Genomic DNA, 20,720 nt, shown 5'->3' on the forward strand with positions numbered 1-20,720 from the left:
GTGAAAGAGGCTGATTGCTCAAGAGTCATCGTCATAGCAACACACAGGGCCATATTTTAATGTTGGACGAGGAAACTAAAAACAGACACATGCACACGTTGCTTTTTAAGATCCTTCAGAGACGTGGATGGTGCTCTGTGTAGGTTTTATATAAAAATAGTTTGAGCGCAGAGTGAAATATGCCAAGTTGCCATGATATTAATGGCAGCTGTTGTTTACTTTTGTACTAAGTTTCAGTTAAATGCTGCGTTCTAGTGTCAATTAATATCAGGATTTCATAAAAATCATCATAGGATCATTTAAGTCTCAAATTACTCCAGTGAGGTTGTTATCCATTGAACCTTTTTACCTTCCACCGCCATGTGCAGTTTGTTCAGCTCATGTGACGACCTGGAGATCAGGGATTAGAAACAATAAAAAATAAACCCACACCTAACCATGTATCAATGAGACTCGACTACATTTCTCGTGATCCGGCCGACTGCAGCTTTTAAAGGACCAGCGTGTAACATTTAGAGGCATTTGTCCGTGACACTACAGTTTACAATCAATCAAGGATACCAGCGGTCACGCCTTCCTTTCCCAAGCATGTCAGAGAACTATATGATGGCCTGAATTGTCCATCTGTCGTTCCACGCTGATAGAATGACCTGCAGAGTGTTACCAGAACACAAGAAGCTCTTAAAGACCCAGCTCTTCTAAGAGCATCTTCTGTCCTAGCATCTCCTTCTGCACTTGGATCCACTTCCACACTCTCACACTCTTTCAGTCCACGGTTCCAATCTAGCGGATTTCTTTCCAAGACATATGTAGCTAATTCCTCTTTTGTAAGTCACTTTGGATGAAAGTATAAAGGATTATTTCAACATTTCCATTATTCTACAATAACAATTTCTGTCAATAAACCCTCCTAAATGTTACACACTTGGTATTTTTTAAGGAGATGTTGTTTTTATATCATGTATAACATGTATCATAAGAAGAGTGTTGCTACTATAACAGGCAAAAATGCGGATTTGTTATACATTACAACAACAAGCCCTTAATCCCTCCATCCTCTTCAGTTACACTTCCTGTAATACAACAATGTCCGAGGGCAGAGAGCTGCTATGTGACAACACTTTAAATTAAACGACATCATGACAGACAGATGCTCCCTGATGCATCCTAATATGCCTCGGACTGTGTTACTCTTACTTAACTATTCAGCGCCGGTGAGCATGCACGGCTCCACGCTGTCGTCCATCTCTAATCCCAGGCAACGGTGTGTTTCCCCACTGTGTTCTGTATGTCATTAGCTCACCGGACCCAATGCTATTTGTCATGTGCCATCGTCTGCCACGAGGTTCAGTAATGGAAGTCAACAGCAGCGAGGCTCTGTTGCACTCTACACCACCCAACAGAGCAACTCAGACAGCTCATTTATCTTCTTTCCAATCTCATAACAGGTATTACCTAATGACCAGCCTCCACCTCCTGCACTCGCTCCATGCCCTGATCTTCCTTGTGCAAAAACGTGCCTGACCAGCATTCTTAAGTGATGATATGCCCTTTAAATAGACGGATCTTTGTCATTTTTTAACCTTAAAGAACACACATCAGGATCACTGTACCAACCAACCTCACAGAGGTGCAGCTTCCTCTTATAAATCCATGTGTTGTTCTGCATCGATTGGGTGCAGCATCTTATTGAAGTTTTCCTCTTCTAGAGGCATTTTCTGCTGAACACATGCAGCGGTTTTGTAAAGGAAATCAGTGTGAGCTATAAAAGCCTTCAGGGCATGAATTATTATCATTTTTTTTTATTTCATCCAATTCATTCACACGTCTTCAAGTGAGTGCAACAATGAAAGGTGCTTCCAGCCGACTATGTCCACAGAGCATTTCTGTTTATATTTAAACTAATACACAGACACATGTGGTAGAAGGTCAGAGCCAAAGGACCGTATTGTATTCTGTATTCATTTTTGTGTGTGACTTTATTATTGAGTGACAGAGCCGTGTAATGTAAGCAAAGCAAGGTAATGCAGAACGGACATTGTATGTATTCATGTCTTTTTGTGGTAACTTTTATATTTCATACTTCACTGTGACCACATGTGACGAAATGCAGGAAATGTAATCAGGCACAGGTGAGAACAGATGACAACGTTTTTAACACAAGAGGATTTAGATTATTTGCAGTTGGATTTTGTTTTGGGAACCTCACCTAAAACTGTGTTTGAAGAGCTTCAGAAAATAATTGTTCAGCACGACTTGGCTGAGTAACTACAAGCAGGTCAATAAATAATGGTATTGGTGCTGTTTGTTTTATTTCCTCTATGGCCTGAGCACACAGAAGTTTAAAAAAAAAGCTTCACTAGGCAGAGTTGATGAGCATCATTCACAGGTTGTTGTGAGCGATGTACTCATGGATGTATCATTTAATATTTCATCGCGCAATAAGGCTGTACTGTACGGAGGCCTAGAAATGCAAACCATTATTACAAATTCACTTTTACAAAGCCTGAGACAAATTTACATTTTCGAAGAGAGATTTATAAAATGCGAAACACTTTCAATTTTCGAAAACAAAACACAGTTTCACTAAACAAAAGAGACGGAACCAGTTACCAAACAACAGATTTTTCTTCATACACAATCAGCCGATCTTATACAGTCACCACTTCCTGTCAACCTTGCTTTCAAAATAAGAGCCACAGACTTTTTACGACTTCTTATATCAAACTTTTGCCATAGTGTTCACTGTAATAGTTAATCCTATAAAATAAAATAAATGTTTTAATTCCACAAGCCTCGTCTTGACAAAAACATAAGTAATCATAATTGATTGATCAATAAAACCAAAAACTAACCTGGCTACAATATATTCAAAACAAATATCCATGATTAACACAAATCAGGTTTTGCTTTTTATTTTTGATTCCACCAACTATTTTAAATAATAAAACAAATAGAAATGCCATGGACAGAAAAGATGATACCCTCAAATTAATGTGTTTATTGCACAACCAGTATCAGCAATCACTGCCAACAAGTGACCTGTGAAGCTCCCAATGAGACGTCTCCTTCTGCCAACATGTAGTGTGGTTCAGTCTTCCTGGGCAAACTGTTCTAGCTGTCTCAGGCTTGAATGGTGCCTTTTCCACACTGTATTTATTTATTTATATATATATTTTTAGATCTTTCCATAGATGTTCCATAAGATTAACATCAAGACTCATAAAAGTTGATTGTTTTAACCATTCTTTGGTGCTTTTAGGTGTGTGTTTTTGGTCACTATCTTATTGAAGAACCTAAGGAGACCGAGATAGTCTTGAGATGTTATTGTGCATCCTATGCCTCATGTAGCACAGCAGCAGGTGCTCTACTCTTTAACAGCTTCATTTTTCTATCCATGAACACAGAGATTGGTGACGTTTTGCCTCATCGGTCCAAAGGATATTTTTCCTAGAAGCTTTGCAGCTCATCAACATGTATTTTTTTTAATCTAATTTAAGTCTGAATTTTACTTTAATACTTTTCAGGGAGAATAAAGGGCAACATGTGTCTATATCTGAATAGACCTGAAACATTTACCTTTCATGTTTTTTTGCGAAGGATAACAACAACTTTCGTCAAGTTAATGAACTCTCCCAGTGACACGACATGTGACATGCAGCCTGAGGAAAGACACTTTACGATTCCCACCTTGAATGTGTCAGCAAGAGGAAACACATGTGCTGCCACATCCATGGCATCAGAAATACTGTATGTTGGTCCAACTGTGATTGCACTAAATCAAATTTAGTTAGTGGGACTAACACATACATATAATGTGATTTGGAATTAAATCAATACTGGCATTCAACTCTAATAGTTTTAAATGTAACACTTTCAAAGTGTGTATATTGGTGCACTCTAAATCAAGTTGAACAACACTTTTGGAAGTGTTAAATAGTGTTTCAGCAACACTCTAAATAGTTCAAATCTAACACTAAAGTACGTCTTGAACATTGAAGTTCAACTATATTAACACTATATGTACGAGCAAACCACATACAACAGCAGCTTTGACGTTTTATGGGAACTCCATCCCAGCTGTGACCTTTGGAGGAGGGGCGGAAGCAGGTTGACAGGTCACTGTCCCAGCCTAGGGGCAAAGAAAAAAAAATCAAAATATTTACCTCTGAAATAAATGACACGGTTAAATGGTGGTTAGCACTTTTGCCTTTGCAGCAAAAACACCTGGGTTTGATCCCCATTTGGAACAAGGGCCTTTCTGCATGGAGTTTGCATGTTCTCCACGTGTGTGGTTCTAAAACATGCAATTTGGGAATTCAGTAAATTGGACAGTCTAAATTAACCATAGGTGAGAGTGAGAGAATGGATAGTTGTTTGACTCCATGTGATGGACTGGTGATCTGTCCAGGGTGTACCCAGCCTATTGCCCTACATCAGCACACCCCGCGACCCTCATGTGGAGGATAAAGTGGTAGAAAATGGATGAATAGATCCATATAATTAACCGATATGTATACCACTAAAAGTGAATTTCTAACAATTAAAATGCAGTATATCGTCACATGTTATTTAATTGACCTCACATTTTCAGCTGTGACAGTGCAGTGAAGCAGAATGCAAACATTTCTGTTAGAATCCTGGAAGCAACTCTGCCCGGTGTTGTTGCTTGATTTTGACTCCCTCCATCAACAAAAACACTTAGTGAGAAAAAAACTCTTGGAGTTAAATTAGACTAAACAGTGTTAAAATGACTCAGATTACACCGGCACTGGGAAATTAACACTTCTGATTTTGCTGTGTGGGTGCTCCGTGCATGTTCCACAGTTCCCAGTCCTGAGGATTTGGTTTGGATATAAAAGTGAAAGCTGGTTCTCAGACGAAAAAAACAAACACAAGTGATGAAAATCACAGCAAAATCCAGACCATTACATTTGTTGGACTGACAAGCAGACTGAGTTTATACTCTGCCAGATTAAAGAATTAGATTTTTTTAGTTTTAAACCAGAAAAGGCCTTGAAAGAGGGCGGATTGTCACCTAGTGAAGAAGAGGCAGACATACTCATGGAAATGCACATGTACTGACTGTGTCCATCATCTGTTCGTCAAGGTCTTTTTACCTCAGTGTAGACTTTTTTATTTGCGTCATTTTGTTGCTATAGTAACTGAAGTCAAAAGAACAGTCGCTTATAAAAACTCATGAGCTGATTGGCCAGACAATGCTGAGCAGAGAGAGGGTGAATGTATAGCATATACATGTATATTATATATGTGAGGGCATGAGGGCATGGACTTCTCACATGACAACTGGTGGGAAACTCCTCTCCCAGAAATCCCTCGCTTGCTGATGGGAATAGCTGCAGAAAGTGATCACTTGGCTTGTTGTATGGGAAAGTAATGAGCTTGGACAAAACAGTTTGCCGTCTGTCCTGGCCGTCTTCATGCCAGGACCAACAGCTTGTGCCTGGCAAGTGTTGTGCATTGATTTCCTGCACCAGACGGAAGTGTGACGGTGTGTCCTTTTTTTTTCTTCTTCTTCACATAACGCAGTTAATCATCTTGGACTTTTTAGTTCATTGAAGCTTGTGGTGTCTTTGAGAATCACACGTCAACCGCGATCGTCATGCTGCCTTACAGAAAGACGGGGTGGCCTTGGGAGGAAGTGGTGCCTCCAGTTTCTGTCTCGTAACCACTGACACGGGAACCACGTAAAATCCTACATAAACTTTAGTAAAAATTACCACCAGTGCACTGTTTTCTTAAGCCTGGGAATGTTGGGAATGTTCTCATCGTACGCTCTCACATGTGTCACAAACCTTAAAGGGACTCTGAGGAAAAATTGATTTGAGTGCTGCACAGCATTAAGATTACTATTATTATTATTTTAAACTTAGCAGTCAGGTCATCTAAAATGGTCTTCCATATCGTTTGTGAAAAAAAAACATCTGTTCAGTATACGGGTGGGAGCTTAAATCATGTCATAATATTCCATCATGATATGCAATAACAATATCCATGATGATATGCACAGATTTTCAAAGTAAAAGTGTTTGTTAAGATATGGAACGACACAAAAACTATTTAACCAAATTTATGAAGAAAATTAAATGGAATCATAAATTAACGAAATAATATTGTATAACATGTATATAATTCTACATGAAAGTTAATACATTTAAATTTGTCATACATATAACCTAATGTATTTTTTGTATTATGAAAAAATATTGTGCACTGTTTAGGGAAATGGCTGTGCCTCAGCCACTTGTGTGTGGAGGGGGTTTGAGACTTCTTGTCTAATTTGAATTGTACTTGGTAACTTTGAAAGTCTTCTCGTTGTCCCTCGTCTCCTTGAGCAATGAAAGGTTAATTTATGAACATAATATATTATTATAATAAAGTATACTATTCCCATTTGTTTCAGTGCAGTCTCAACAATCGTTTCTTGTTCTTAAAATGTTAATTCTCGGGCAAACAACACTATTTAATCTTCAATTTCTGCCAAATGACAATAATTTCACCTAAATCTCAATAACTGGACCATTAAGTATCTTAACAGATTTCAAAATCTACTATTTAAAGTACAATTACACAATAGAAAAAGACTGAAGTACAACAATGTGAATGTGAATGTCAAATGAACAGAGCTCACAGTGTGTCTGTTGTACAGGGAATAGTGATTATAGACACAATCTATATACAAACAGCCAAACCACTGTCCATAAAATATGATGTATCTATATTCAGCATCCACGCTGCTGTGGTCTGGTGAGCTCAATAAACTCATGAGAAATATTTCAGGTTGGTTAGAAGCAATTTATTTTTAATGTAAACCACAGTCTCTGGGGACAAAGTAGAGACGGAGCTCGGGCAAGAATCCTCTCACTATAACATCAACAAGCCTGGATGAAAGAAACGGCACCGACAAAAAAATCAATAACCATGAAGGCCCGGTGGCACATGGTATCAACAAGTAATGGCACCACATTAACAGAGTGTTTTCTCAATAACTGATAATGAGTGTCATTATCCCCATCTGCAGCAGTGATCACTATAGTGGCAACAAGGAGCACACCCGTGTAAAATTAGCCTGTTAAATTTGTTCCTGCAAATGTGAAGTGCAGGAGAGGGATTTACTGTGTGGCCACGATTGTACTGTTTGTTGCCATCGCACATTTCTGCAGACCACAGATACGTGTTATATTATCCACGTGTCTACAGACATGCAGAGCAAGTGTTCACGTGATCACTTTTAAGTGGGTGAAAGTCTTGTAGGCTGGTTGATGAAGTTGATGAACAGTGGAATCGACGTCATGTCAGTTTTTGAAATAGGGAGTTGATTTACACCACCTGCAGCTAGGCTCCTATGGACAATACCTGCAGTCATTCACACTGGTCATGCTTTATAGTCCATGTTCCTCTAAGTGGGAACATAATTCACCAAACTGATATCGTGTTCTAATGAAGAAACTATAATTTGAGACCATTAACTCCTCAGAAATTGTTTTACTGATGTTATAAATCAAGTTGGAAGTAGAGGCTCACATTACCATAGACTTTACAAGTAAGTATTGTTTCCTTAATTCTGGTAGCACATAATATTAAGTCTTTTATCTAAATTGCCTTATTTTTTTCATGTAAATTTATTGTGGCACAGGGTTATATGGTTTGCTTTTCCCCTTATATTTACTTAACCCTCCTATTATCCTCAAATTTTCTAACACCATTAATCCTTGGGGTAAATTTTTTAAATTATTTCACAAGTTTATGTGTGAGGTATTTTAAGTGTCTTTGTTGACTACATATGTAGCCTTTTAAGAAGATCACACAACAGGGGAAAATGTGAAAATCACCATCCAATCTCAAATTACTGCAACAGCTCGATCTTGCAGACACATGTTGCACAACATCAGGAGGATACGGCCTCTTCTAACCCAGAAGGCGGCACAGGTTCTGGTCCAGTTCTCTTGTCATCTCACGCTTGGACGACTGCAACGCCCTCCTGGCTGGTCTCCCTGCATGTGCCATTTGACCTCTGCAGCCGGTCTGCATCTGCAAACCGGCTTGCTGCCCCCTCACTGAGAGGATCACAGAGTCACGTAGAAAGAAAGCAAACCAACTTTGGTCTGTTGACTGGCGGACGTCCCAGTGAGGATTTGGCCTGAAGGTTTTGAGAACCACGTCACTTTAGACACGCGTATACTTTCACATGGTTTGCCTGGATGTGAGACAGCTGTTTTTTGCAATTCGAGCTGAATAAACTGTAAGCTTATTGGTATTATTCGTGGAACTAATGCTAATTTCATCCTATCCTGACATCAGGTCCATTTTCTAATTAGGAATCCCCCAACTGGATAAAATAATTATGCAGCTGCACAACAAACTCTATTACAGACCCACCTGGGAGACTGAGAACACATCAGACAACACCATTTCCTGCTCAGTTCACACCAAAAACACCCTCAGGTTTACACACACACACACACACACACACACACCAATGATTGGTGGGCAATCTGATTAAATGTGGTCTCCCTTTGATTATTGTAATGCAAGAAAAGGTCATAATTAGTCTGGGGAGCACAGCTGGATTCAAACTCTCATTTTGACATGAGGTGAGGATTGGATTTGCTTTCATTATGAACTGTTTATTGATTCAGCAAAAGTAACGGTGTGTTCAGTGAGTCACCACCAGCTGCTGTAAATGACTCTGCTGTCTGCACCATCATAAATGGTTAAAATGGTCATTAGTGAAGTCACGGCGAAGACTTAGCTCCAAGGAGCTTGTTTCATCAACAGAGATTTGTATATGCTACATGCACCTGTAGCTTTAACACACAGTATCTGCAACCACAATGGCATTTAGTTTTGTGTATAGAAGCAACAATGCAGGGACAAAATAACCATAACAAAATCCCAGGGTGGTTTTCAATGACAGAGAGATGTGTTATATTTGGGGCTGTGGCTCACAGAAATTCGGATATTTCACTATTTATTTTTTACTAATTAATCTCACATTTTGAAATTCATTAATCTAGAGTAATCCTGATTAAAAGTTCACTTTCCTTCTAATGACTAAATTAATGAGTAATCAGACACTGTGCATTTCAGACACCATTATTTAATTGTATCTTTCTTTTTAAACACAAAACTACACATAGAACGATAAAACTCAGGCCTAAGTGCCGACCAGGTCATCTTAAAACATGCTGCCATCCTGTATGCAACAAGACCATGTGTTAACATCACAACACCAAAAAAATCCACCTTAAAATGTCCTTAGAAACTCAGACATTTGTCCTTTGTCATGATAAAATGAGAGACAGAGGGAGCATAGGTGTTCAAATGGAAGTTGCCAGGCAGCATTTGAATATTTGAATTTTACATTTCTGCAAATAGTTTTGTACATGTGTAATTTATTATTTTGAAGCATGTTTTAAGTATGATTTCTACAAAAAGGATTTTTCTTACGTTTCTGCTGTGAAGTGGTATGTGACTTTTTCATCCCTTATGTGTTGTGTTAGCTTCCTTATTTTATAGTTGTTTTCTCGTATGTAAATGGTGCTTTTTAGTTTGTTTTATGCACACAAATGAAAGGAAAACTGCCTCCGAAAAGAGTTTGCGTTATATTTGGTAAGTAAGATGTCTAAGACAGAGACCACAGAGTGTCATCTCGGAACATTTTAAAAATCTAGTTCTATAAGTATGTATGTACACAAAGCGTTGCAGTGTCATCCTTGTGTGTTTTAAGCTGTGGCGCGGTATATGTTAATGCTATAAGGACACGTTGGTGTGTTTATTTAAGTAGGGGATGCTGATGCTTGGAGGTAAAAAAAACTCCACAATCTACAGTTTTAACCCTAAGGTTAAGGTGCTTTTAACCTGAAAATGATCACCCTCATATCCTCATTTATGAAGTGGTGTAACAGTACACTCTAAATGTCGATCGACCAGTAAATAAATAATGTGATGTTGCGTCTGAGGCATGAACTCACATGTATCTGTGGTTTGCAGTAACATCGAGTGCGACATATCGTCCTGGTGACTGTGTTGGATACGGTATCTCTGTTAATCAGAGAGGAAGGAGAACACACAGCTCAGTCATGCTGCCCACGTCTCCCACATTCCCTCTGCTTTTCCGATTTCCCTCCTGCACCATTTGCCAAGACTCTGCGCCTCTGTGTCCGGACTGAGGAGGAGAGGAGAGACCTCATCTGTCATCTTTCCCGACACCTCATCGTGGAAATTGTGACTGTGAGGCCACGCTACATGGCACAGGTCACTGAGAGAGACTGCAAGCCAACAGGGGCAGCCAGTGTGAGCTAATGTGTGTGCAAGGGATGCAGAGGAGAAGGTATATACTTTTTAACAACACATCACACTGAATGCCTCACAACGTTCAAAGGCTTCATCTGATCAAGTCGCCCGCAGACTCTTGGGCCCAGATTGTTTGCTTTTTACTTTTTTTCCCCCTTCAGTGTAACATCAAAGCAGGATGAGGATAACGTGTTGATTATGTTTGACATAAACGGAGAAAAAAAGCTTTTCTCTAAGCACATCAGATTCTCTAGTGCTATATTGGCATTTCTGGTACAACTCATTATAGTATGTACAGTATCTTCTACCGCTCTATCCTCCACAGGAGGGTCGCGGGAGGGAGTTGTGTCAATCACCTTTGACATACGGTAGGGCGATAGGCGGGGCGCCCAGGTCGCCAGTCAATCACAGGGCCACATAGAGACCAACAACCATTCACTCTCTCACATTCACACCCATGTTAAGTGTTTTTGGACTGTGGGAGGAAGTCGGAGAACCTGGAGAAAACCCACGCACACACGGGGAGAACATGCAAACTCTTTGGATGGGATTTCTCTCAGTGTTGATTATGTTATTTCCTGTCTCAAAAGGTCCTTTTAAAGGTCGCCTAGTTGAGATAGAACACAAACCACGACATAACATGTGCACTGTGGGTTTTAAATCAAATAAAATCAGTCAAGGAGAGAGATGTTTGCAAATGTTAGCACCTTCCCTTCACTGCTCTGAGATATCACAGTGTATTATGTCTTTTCAGTGCATAAACATGTAAGATGTGGATCATGGCAGGAGGTTAGAATTTGATTTATGTGTCCTTTTTTTAAAATTCTATTTCTATTCTATTTTGAATGATACAGAAATAAGAATATGCAAAACAAGGAAGGAGCAAAAATGATGAACTATATGAGATCACAGACTGTGCATGAGATATGTGAAAGGCTTTTCTAAAACCTGGAGATCATCTCTGTAATGTGAGAGGGGAAGAGCTTTCTCTGACGCTCAGTGTCAGTTTTGTAAAAGCAGATGAGACTGTGACAGGCTGAGACAAATGAAACCAGGCACAAATACTTGGAAGTGGAAGAAAAAGGTAACAATTACTGCGTTTTTACACATTTTTCTGGTGCTGACACTTGACTCAGCTGCGGAAGCTGGAATTGACATCACGTACTTACACTGTCAAACTGGGATTTCTTCCCGGGGTCTACTTTATAAACACAGATCAGAAACTCAAACAGTTTGAAAGATAAGGACTATAATCATCATTGAAATCATCCAAAAGCAGCATTGCAAAACAATATATATATATATATATATATATATATATATATATATAATGATAATGGAAAAACTACATAGAGAAAAATACAACAGTTCAATTAAAATAACCACAGCAAGAAACCGACATTAGAGAAGAATAATGTAGTTTTTCTTTTTAATATGAACTGGCAGAAAGAGTTATTACAACATGATTACACAATTATTAACACAGTACCTTTTTACCACCTTCATTTCTACTCACAGGAAGTAGTAAGTTATATGACCTTATGCCTATATGGATGAGAGTCTGGTCCATCCCTTGAAGTGGCACATGAAATATGAAACCTAATTGAACTCCTCCGGGAAAAGTATTATTCTGTGAGGTTCTGACATGAGCTGCCTGCTGAGACGCTGTCAATCATCCTGACAAGCAAATGGCCCAAGGGACTGAGAGCGAGGGCGAGTCACATGAGAGGAATCTGCGAGTTTCTCATGGCACCTGAAAACACAAACATGGAGAAGGAATTGAAGATTCTGATATATTATACTCTTATTGTTATGTACACATATTGTTGTGTTTCTATGCGATGACAATAAATGCTTTCTGATTCTGTTTTATTGTTTTTCCTTATGTACCTTTATCTCAATTCTTTAATGGCTCTACTGTATACCAGGATATGCGATCGGGTAGAAAATGAAACAAATAACAAAGAAAATACATATAATTAGAGTCACCTTATTTCTGGCTCGATCTTAATCTAATTTCACTTGTGTGAAGTATGTGAGGAAGAGGAGGAGGATGAGAGAGCAAATTGTCTTATTGTGACGAGTCTGTAGCTGACTTTGCTCTGACTATTTACGCCACTGTATTTCTACTTTGGTGATGATGGTGTTACTGAGAGAGATCAACATTTTCTCAGGTACTCGGTACTTAAAAGTTTGATCTCATTGACTTTTTGTTTGTCTTTTTCTTCTGTGTGTATCATGTCTCTTTGTGTTTTCCCTGATTACTTACACCCGCTTCTAATTGTGTTCGCCAGTGTCTTGTTATTTCCCTGTTGTATATAGTGTCATCTGCTCCAGGTAAATGTCCTTGATTAAGTCTTGATTACTGAGGGAAGAGCGCGCTTTTTCCCAAGTGTGTTTGTGTCACACTAATGTGAATTTGAACACTTTCTGTCCTCAGGCCACAAATTATTGCAATCAAACTCCCGTCTGTCTGCCTGTCTGTGTGTCTGTGGGTTTTTTTTTCTGTTAGCATGTGACACGTGATGCATCACATGCTCTTCATTTCACTGTGCAAATGTTCTTTTTTTATGTTGGTTACCTGCAAGGAGTATCACACTAAAGGTTAGAGCCTACAAATATTTGACTAAACTTTATAAACCAAGCTGTATGTACAATGTGTTTGCTTAATAGATTTGCTCTACAGTACAGCTCAGCAAAGAAGTTCTAATCCACCACCTTCTACTCATCAAAAACAATTGAAATACTCATTCTTATGTTTTTAATTAATATTCTGCCTCGGTTTAGTCTTTCCATAACATTATTTGTGTGCTGCATTAGTTGGAGGTCTTTAAATCACTGAGGGACGTTTTAAGGATTTTTATTTTTTCAAATGTGTCGACACTTATCTAGTAAAAGAGTGCAACCCCTTTTTGCTGCTTCATAAATAATAATGCACAAACAGTTCAAATGCAGACACCCTCATATGAATGAATGCTTACTCTACCCTCTTTTTTCTCTCTTTATCTGCCGCCTGTTATTCCACTGTCGGCTTGTTTTCAGTTCCTCTAAAATGAAATCGATTTGAACACATGAGAAGCCTTGTTTTGGTATCACTTGGAAATCGACCAAAGATGAGTTCACTGGAGAGAAATCCCATTTAAAGAAAATGCCCCTTTTTGTCATTTACTCTGAAAAATCAATTTGATCAGTTTTGTCCAGAGCTGATTTTACTGTATATATTCTCTTTTTTTCTTTTTAAATAAAAAAAAGATTGATTCTTAAGTCATAAGAAGCCTTTGCCCAAAATTATTATTATTTTATTGGACAATTTATCACCTAACTTGCCAATTCAATCTCGTTTCAAACTTTGTATCTAACTTCTTTGGTGCAGAAACGTCATGTCTGTCGCATACTGTCACTGTAAGAAGTTCAGAGAAGCCAGAGAAAAGCTTCAGAAAGTGAATATGAGACTGAGACTTTCCCTCTGCCTGTGTTTTTCCAACATAAGATTAAGGACGGGATTTTGATGTTTCATGTTTTTTTAAGAAAGTTTTTATTTTTGTCCAAAAAGCAGCTGCCTGAGAACTCAATACAAATGATATAAAATAATGATTGTGATTTAACATGTTGACCTTTACCTTTCAGGAAATAAACCGTCACGCCTCTGTGCTCACAACACAATTTTCCTCACAATAAATGTCACAGCCTGAGAGGAATAAGAGCCCGGCTTCACATTCGTCCCTTTTTTCTTCTTCCTTTCTGTCCACACGTTGCTTATTTGCACTTTGTCTTTCCTGTTTATTGCCAGCAGTAAACAACACTTCTCTCTGAACACCTACAACCATCTGGTCGCAAAACACAGAGGAATTTCGTGACAAAGAATCAGAAAGAGAACATGAGGCTTAACTACTCAGATACTGTTACCGTCTGTTCAGTGTGCGACTCCCAATATGTTTTATGTGCATTTGCAGGTTTTAATTTTATTATATTCTCAGTTCTACACGCTGACTCCATTTGTTCTGTGTGTGAGTGTTTTTTTTTGTGAAGTCTTCAACTGAATCCATCAAAGTTTTATTAGTGTGGCAACTTTAATACAGGTTAGTGCCTTTCAAGGTTCATATAATGACAGTTCATATACAAATGATAACAAAAAATAAAAGGCTGGATTAGAACTGGGAATGCATGAACATTAATGAACTTAAATCACACAATTTAGACCTGAAAGCCAATTGTTATAACAAACTGAAGTTGAGTTCAAACCAGATTTATATAACCAAATATAAATAAATATCTGAAGCGACAAATGAATAACATTGATTGCATCTGAAACAAAGGAAGGTACAGAGAGTGCAGACATACATATGTAATACAATAGAAAATTAATCAAATGCTATGTGAGATTGGCACAGCTCCTCCGGCGACCGTCATGTGGAGGATAAAGCGGTAGAAGATGGATGGATGGAATAGCGTAAAAGAAAAATATCAAACAAAGCTCAAGTTAAATACAGTAAAACCCACTTTCAACAGAGAGTGAGTCAGTGAAGCAGTTTCTCTGCAGAACACTTCACACACTGATTCACAATGAGCTGCCATTTAATCATAATTCAAATTATTTCCAGTGAGCATCATCGTCATGGCAATAGCAGCCATCATTTTCATCTGCAGTCACATCTCTGTTACGTGAAACTTTTGACTCTTTTGGGAGACGCACGGTTCCAGTGTGTTCATTCGCTCCTGTTTTGCGTCTTTCTCCCAGCTGCAGGTTGATTTTGCAGCTACTAATCCAACAGAAGTCGAATGCTTCAAAGAGCAGCTGGCAACTGTCTTCACACTGCATAGCTCAAAAGAATAGCTGCTTTATAGAAAAGTGACAGAGTTGACTTTTTGTCCTTTACTAATCCGACTGACTGTGAAGGTTTTCACCTGGAATACAGTACATTATAATCCACTGACAGTTCCTTCCTTTCATGCAGGCTGCATGATATTTCTGCAATATCCCAGGAAGAGAGCAGAACTTTCTAATTTAGATGCTTCTACGAACACAGTTGTCTGCCGATCGTTTACCTTACACAGGGAGACTAATTACCGTTAATTCATCCTGTTTGCTGAGATTTTAATCAGTTTTTATTGCCCATCCTAAAAATAAAAGAGAGTTCTTTCTCAGTTTGTAGAGCTTCCAGTGTACAACTGCTGAGTGTTGTTGCAGAATTACTGGTATATGGTGCTCAACACAATTATTTATTCAGACACCCAATGTAAGGTTGATGCTGCCCTAAATTAACAGCATTGGTAATTATCAAATTATCATTTTTTATGTTTTTGTAATGCTAACACACCAGTATGTAGAAGCTGATATTTTTAATAAAAATAAAATAAATATATAATATACAGTATATTGAATTGAATGACTTTATTCCTCCCCCAGGGGGGAAACACACATTCACAACAGCTCAGTTAAGGTGAGAATCGAATAAAAGAAAAAAAATAAGAATAAAAATAAAAATAAGATAAAATAAAAATACAATACAATACAATAGTAGGACAAAATTACCAAAAGATAAAAAGTAAAAAGATAAAATTGAAATTACACTCTAATATAGAGTATTATCAGGGAAAGTGAGTGGACATTTAAGAGGAGTTAAATATCCTTTAAGAGGAGTTAAATATATATATATATAATTTTTAAAAAATATAATTATTATAATTATTATTGTTATCCATGAATTTTCAAAATGTAGTGTTTTACAAAAAAATAGTAAAGTGCTTTATTGTTTCTTTATTAATATGATATACACATGAATATGTGTCATGTTTTTTTTAAAATAGCATTTTCTTTAAATTCTCAGTAATTCCCATAAATGTTCTTAATTCCATGAAAGTTCCCATGGGGAATTTATCTCTTTTCAACCCCACTGCTGAGCAATGATTTAATCTCTTTCCCTCTTCTGTGTCTTTAGATGCTGGTTTATTTATGAGGGACTCTTTGGAATGAATCATCCTGGAGATGACAGTAAAGACTGCAGCTCTCTCTGTGAGTCTGCAGCAGGACCAGCAACACACTGAGATCACTTTAAGGCGGTTGAGAAATGAATGATTCCAGGTTAATGCCAGTGTGCCACGTGCACTGACGCTGAGGCCGTGTTGAACATAAAAGCTTAGTCGCCGTCGAGAAGGACACTGTAACCTTCTATGAAGACACAACATCCCAAATAATTTAAATTAGTTGATTTGACTATGAAATACACACCAAATACAATCTCCTCTGACAGTTTTCTGTATGACTCACTATGTTACTTTATATATATTGAGTATCAATAATAAGGTTTTTTTAAAAAAAAACAAATATAATGTAAAACAATTGTCCTAAATTTAATTTCAAGCAATATATGTCCACACACACACAAATCATATGTCATAACAGGCTCAATTTGGGTGTAATCTAAAACCTGGAAGTGGTTTCTGGGTGAGGAGCTGTTAAAGAGCTGAGCCAAATGATCTGGCTCGCTTCATAAGAACCGGGGTTTCAACAGCTCTGAAGGGAACCTTTGGTGTCTGGAAACAACATGTTATTACATCAGTGTTTTGTCACTACTCTGTAGATCATACTGTAACGTAGAACGCACGCCTGCAGCTCTGTGGCAGGAGAGAACAAGATTTACGGTTCCTTGCTGCAGTTCCAAAACTTATTTTGAACACATTGGTGTTCTTCAAAAATGATCTATAACTATATAAGTGTGTGCTTTGGGCAGAAGGAGGTGTAGCCTTATGCTGAAGCAAGGCTGCACTGTCACAGCACTCTGTGTAGTGTAAGAAGATTTGAAGGGAAGTGACAATGTCAAGGTAACCTTAAATTTAAACGGAGTGACTATAAAAGAGTCTTCATGTTCTCGCTGATGTATTACTACTGTTAAAGAGAAAATATGAGCTGTTTGACTGTGACACAAAAGGTTGCGGTGATTATTTTTTCCAATCTCCCTTCTCTGACTCAAGGCCAAAGAAAAAGAGGATGTGGTTGATTTAGATTTGAAGTCATTTCAGCACTGATTTTATTTAAAAATAAATTGGTTATTTAACACCAGCAGTTATCCGGAAAAGATGTTATGGCTGTGGATATGGAGTGATGAATTTGTAGAGAAACAGAGAGAAATGAAGCTTTATTTTTCATTGTTTGTCTGTGTGTGTAAGTACACACTGGCCCTTCAGGTGTCCACTTCTCCCCTGCTTGTCCCTGATTGTAATCAGTGTGTGTGGGTGCTGTGGTGTTTTTGAGTGGGTGCACCCCTTCATTGCTCTCGTTTCCAGGTAATCAGGTCGTCAACAGTCACATCTCTTCACAGCGCCCTGCGTGCCATTGCTGTCTCTCTGGGAGGAACACATTGATTTGACCTGTTTTTCTTTCAAAATGCTAATATCAAGTCTGTGTACTTAAGTCTTGCTATTTTAGAGATTCAAATTTAACATTGTTCTTATTGTTTTGAATATAATTACTCCGAATCCCTATGAGAACCTGTCTGAATAAAAACACTGTGATTGCCAGTGAGTTTGATTGGTGTGAGACACAATGTGAACAATGCAACCAAAAGTCATTACTCCAAGAATTTTTTTTTTATGTCTAAATCAATGCACGTTAATAAAAACTTACTTAGCTGCTTGTGTCTGCTTCCTCATCTGTATCCCATCATTTCATTGCACTTGACCTGGAAATCAAAAACCTTTATGATTGTGTGTTGTGGCCATTGGTGACATCTTTGAAACAGACAAATGCAACGATTAATGTATGCATGGCCAGGATAGAAAATCAAAAAATTCAATATTACAACTAAAAGTAGCCTCCTGACTAAAGTGGACTATGCAACGATGTATTTACTGCAACTGCACTGCAAACTGTTATTTCAAAAAGAAAAGAAATAACATCAACAACAAAAACATGATGAAATTCTGAGTACACTAGTGTAAGGATAAGAAATGATAACAGAATAAGACACCCCCCCTCCTATATATTTTTCAAGTTATTTCATTTCAAATGTTAAGAGTGTAAGTAATACGTAATAAGTTATTATGTCCAGTTGCTTTATGTATTGTTCTGTGTAGCTCACAAAATAGTATCCAGTTCTGTGATGTAGCACATACAGAGAGGTGTGGTTTCTCCTTTTGGCCACAAGGTGGAGTATCTGCTAAAGTGAGGCAAGCACATATAGCAATAGCGGCGCGCCAGAGAAATGTATATTATAGTTTATTTTCAGCGTGAGAAATCAGTGAAAAAAATAAGAAAATGATTCAGTCAGAGGTTTGTACTGATCATATTGTATGATTTTCTTACCTGGTCTGTTCTGTATGTATTTATATAACGTTAGCATCTCTGTACGTCACAGCATACTGTAAATGACAGTGTAATGTACAACATCAGTTTGATGTCTCATTATAACAGTTGTTGCCTTAGAAACGTCAGGGAGAAACCAGGAGGGAGAATTATTAGTATAACCATACTTTTATGTTATTAACCTACACAACAACCATAACATGCATTGACATCACTTTACCTACCAAACATCATTCAAACACTTTATTTTTCCTCTTTTCTGTTTTATGTTCATAGACTTGTGGTGAAGATGACTCTGGAGGAGCACAGATATCACTGTTACCTTATACTGCCGGTAGATATTTCATATTTTAATTTCAGTTCAATTTTATTAATATAGAACTCGTTCATAACATACATTATCAAGACATTTTACAAATTTTTGACACTTTGGTAGCGTTTACCCACAATGCTCTGGTTCACTTGAAGCCAATCAAGACCTATGTTTTTTAGGCTTCTTTGGTGCGGATCAGAGTTTGTTGCTCGAAGTCTCTGATGTCCTCTGCACAGTCCTTTGAGGTTTACGACTGTAAGGCCCCGTAAAGCAGGCGAGTCGGTCTGTTGTCGATGTTTTTTCTGCTTGGTGAGGAGGGGCTTAATACTCCATCTACCGGTATTCATTCCTGTCAACGCGCACCCAGCGTGCTCTTGGTGCGTGGTTCCAAAATCTGCATGTGATGCATGTGAAAGCGTATGAAAGATGTGTGTATGGTAAAACTGTAGTGAGTGGTTATCAAGACTAGAAAAGCTCTATATAAATACAAACATTCACCAACACTTTTTCTTTTGATTTTATTTGGCAGTAACCAGTAATGGCTTATATTTAAGAAATGTAGTACAGATAAGCGGTTGTACTTAAACGCTGTGCATGTGTATGTAGACAGACACAATATGTTCCTTGTGTAGGACCACATTTTCACATTATGCAAATGTCTTGAAAGTGCAAAACAAACCTATAAAGTGGCCACTGTTTTGAATGTAAGTATATGAAATGAATATGAAAATGAAAAAAAAAATGTGTGTCATATTTGTTGAATTAATTAATTAATTTGGTGACCTAAAATACATTTTCCACCACCCATTTGTGAGTCCTGAGCCAGTTTCATGGGAGCGATTGTTCTTGAGCTTCTCAACAGCGACAACAGAACAGAACATGTCAGCATGAAATGTGGATGTTGCCAAATGTTCACTGGACCCAAACAACAGCTTTAAGTTGGACAGAAACAGGTGAGGCAACATCATCGTCTGAACCTTCTCTCAATGAAAATGTCTTTTTTTATGAACAAGCAATTCACAAGCAAGCAATCTCTTTGCCTTTATTTTACCTGTACAGTTTTTGAGGAATTTCAAATTAAAAGTCCCATATTGGCAGGTTTTAAATGAAAAAGTATCAACTTTGAGATGGAATAACAACTCACTTTTCCATAAGTTCTAACCAGGACTGACAAGGTTGTGTTCTTTTTAATTTTTGTTGTCATTTTCACCAAGGTTCACAAGGAAGGAGTTGTATCTCCAGTATATATTTCCATCCTCCAGCATTGGGGTTAAGCAAGAACACACATGTGTTACCTTGACAAAACTGAGTTTATTGCCATTCCCATAATTTATACAAAGTAAATGTGTCATGTTTAAAAATCTGTTCAAATAACTAATATGTTCCTGTGCTGTTTTTCTAGACCCTCCTGGAACCCCCTCCTCCAACGAAAGCACACATTTAACGTGTGCTTTGCTGAATAATTCACTTCAGAAATGAAATAGTTTGTCAGGGTCCGTGCTGCCCCCAGAAGGAGTGACAAACCACGAGAAGGGTGCCAAACCTATACGCCAGTCAGAGTCCTCATAGGTCGTGGTGGGTGCTGTGACATTTGAATGTTTGAATGTGAGTTGTCAATCTGTCAATATTTGCCTGTACCTGAGAGTAATTCTTTGTTTGTAGACACTGCAGAGGAAGCAGAGAGGTGCCTGGAGAGGTATTTCAATCAACAGCGCCACACCACAGACATCTGTGAAAGGGAATACTGAATGTTCAATTTCCATAGTTCCGCATACGTGTTTTTTCCAC

Source organism: Solea senegalensis, linkage group LG2 (genome assembly GCF_019176455.1).
Source record: "Solea senegalensis isolate Sse05_10M linkage group LG2, IFAPA_SoseM_1, whole genome shotgun sequence".
Lineage (NCBI taxonomy): Eukaryota > Metazoa > Chordata > Actinopteri > Pleuronectiformes > Soleidae > Solea > Solea senegalensis.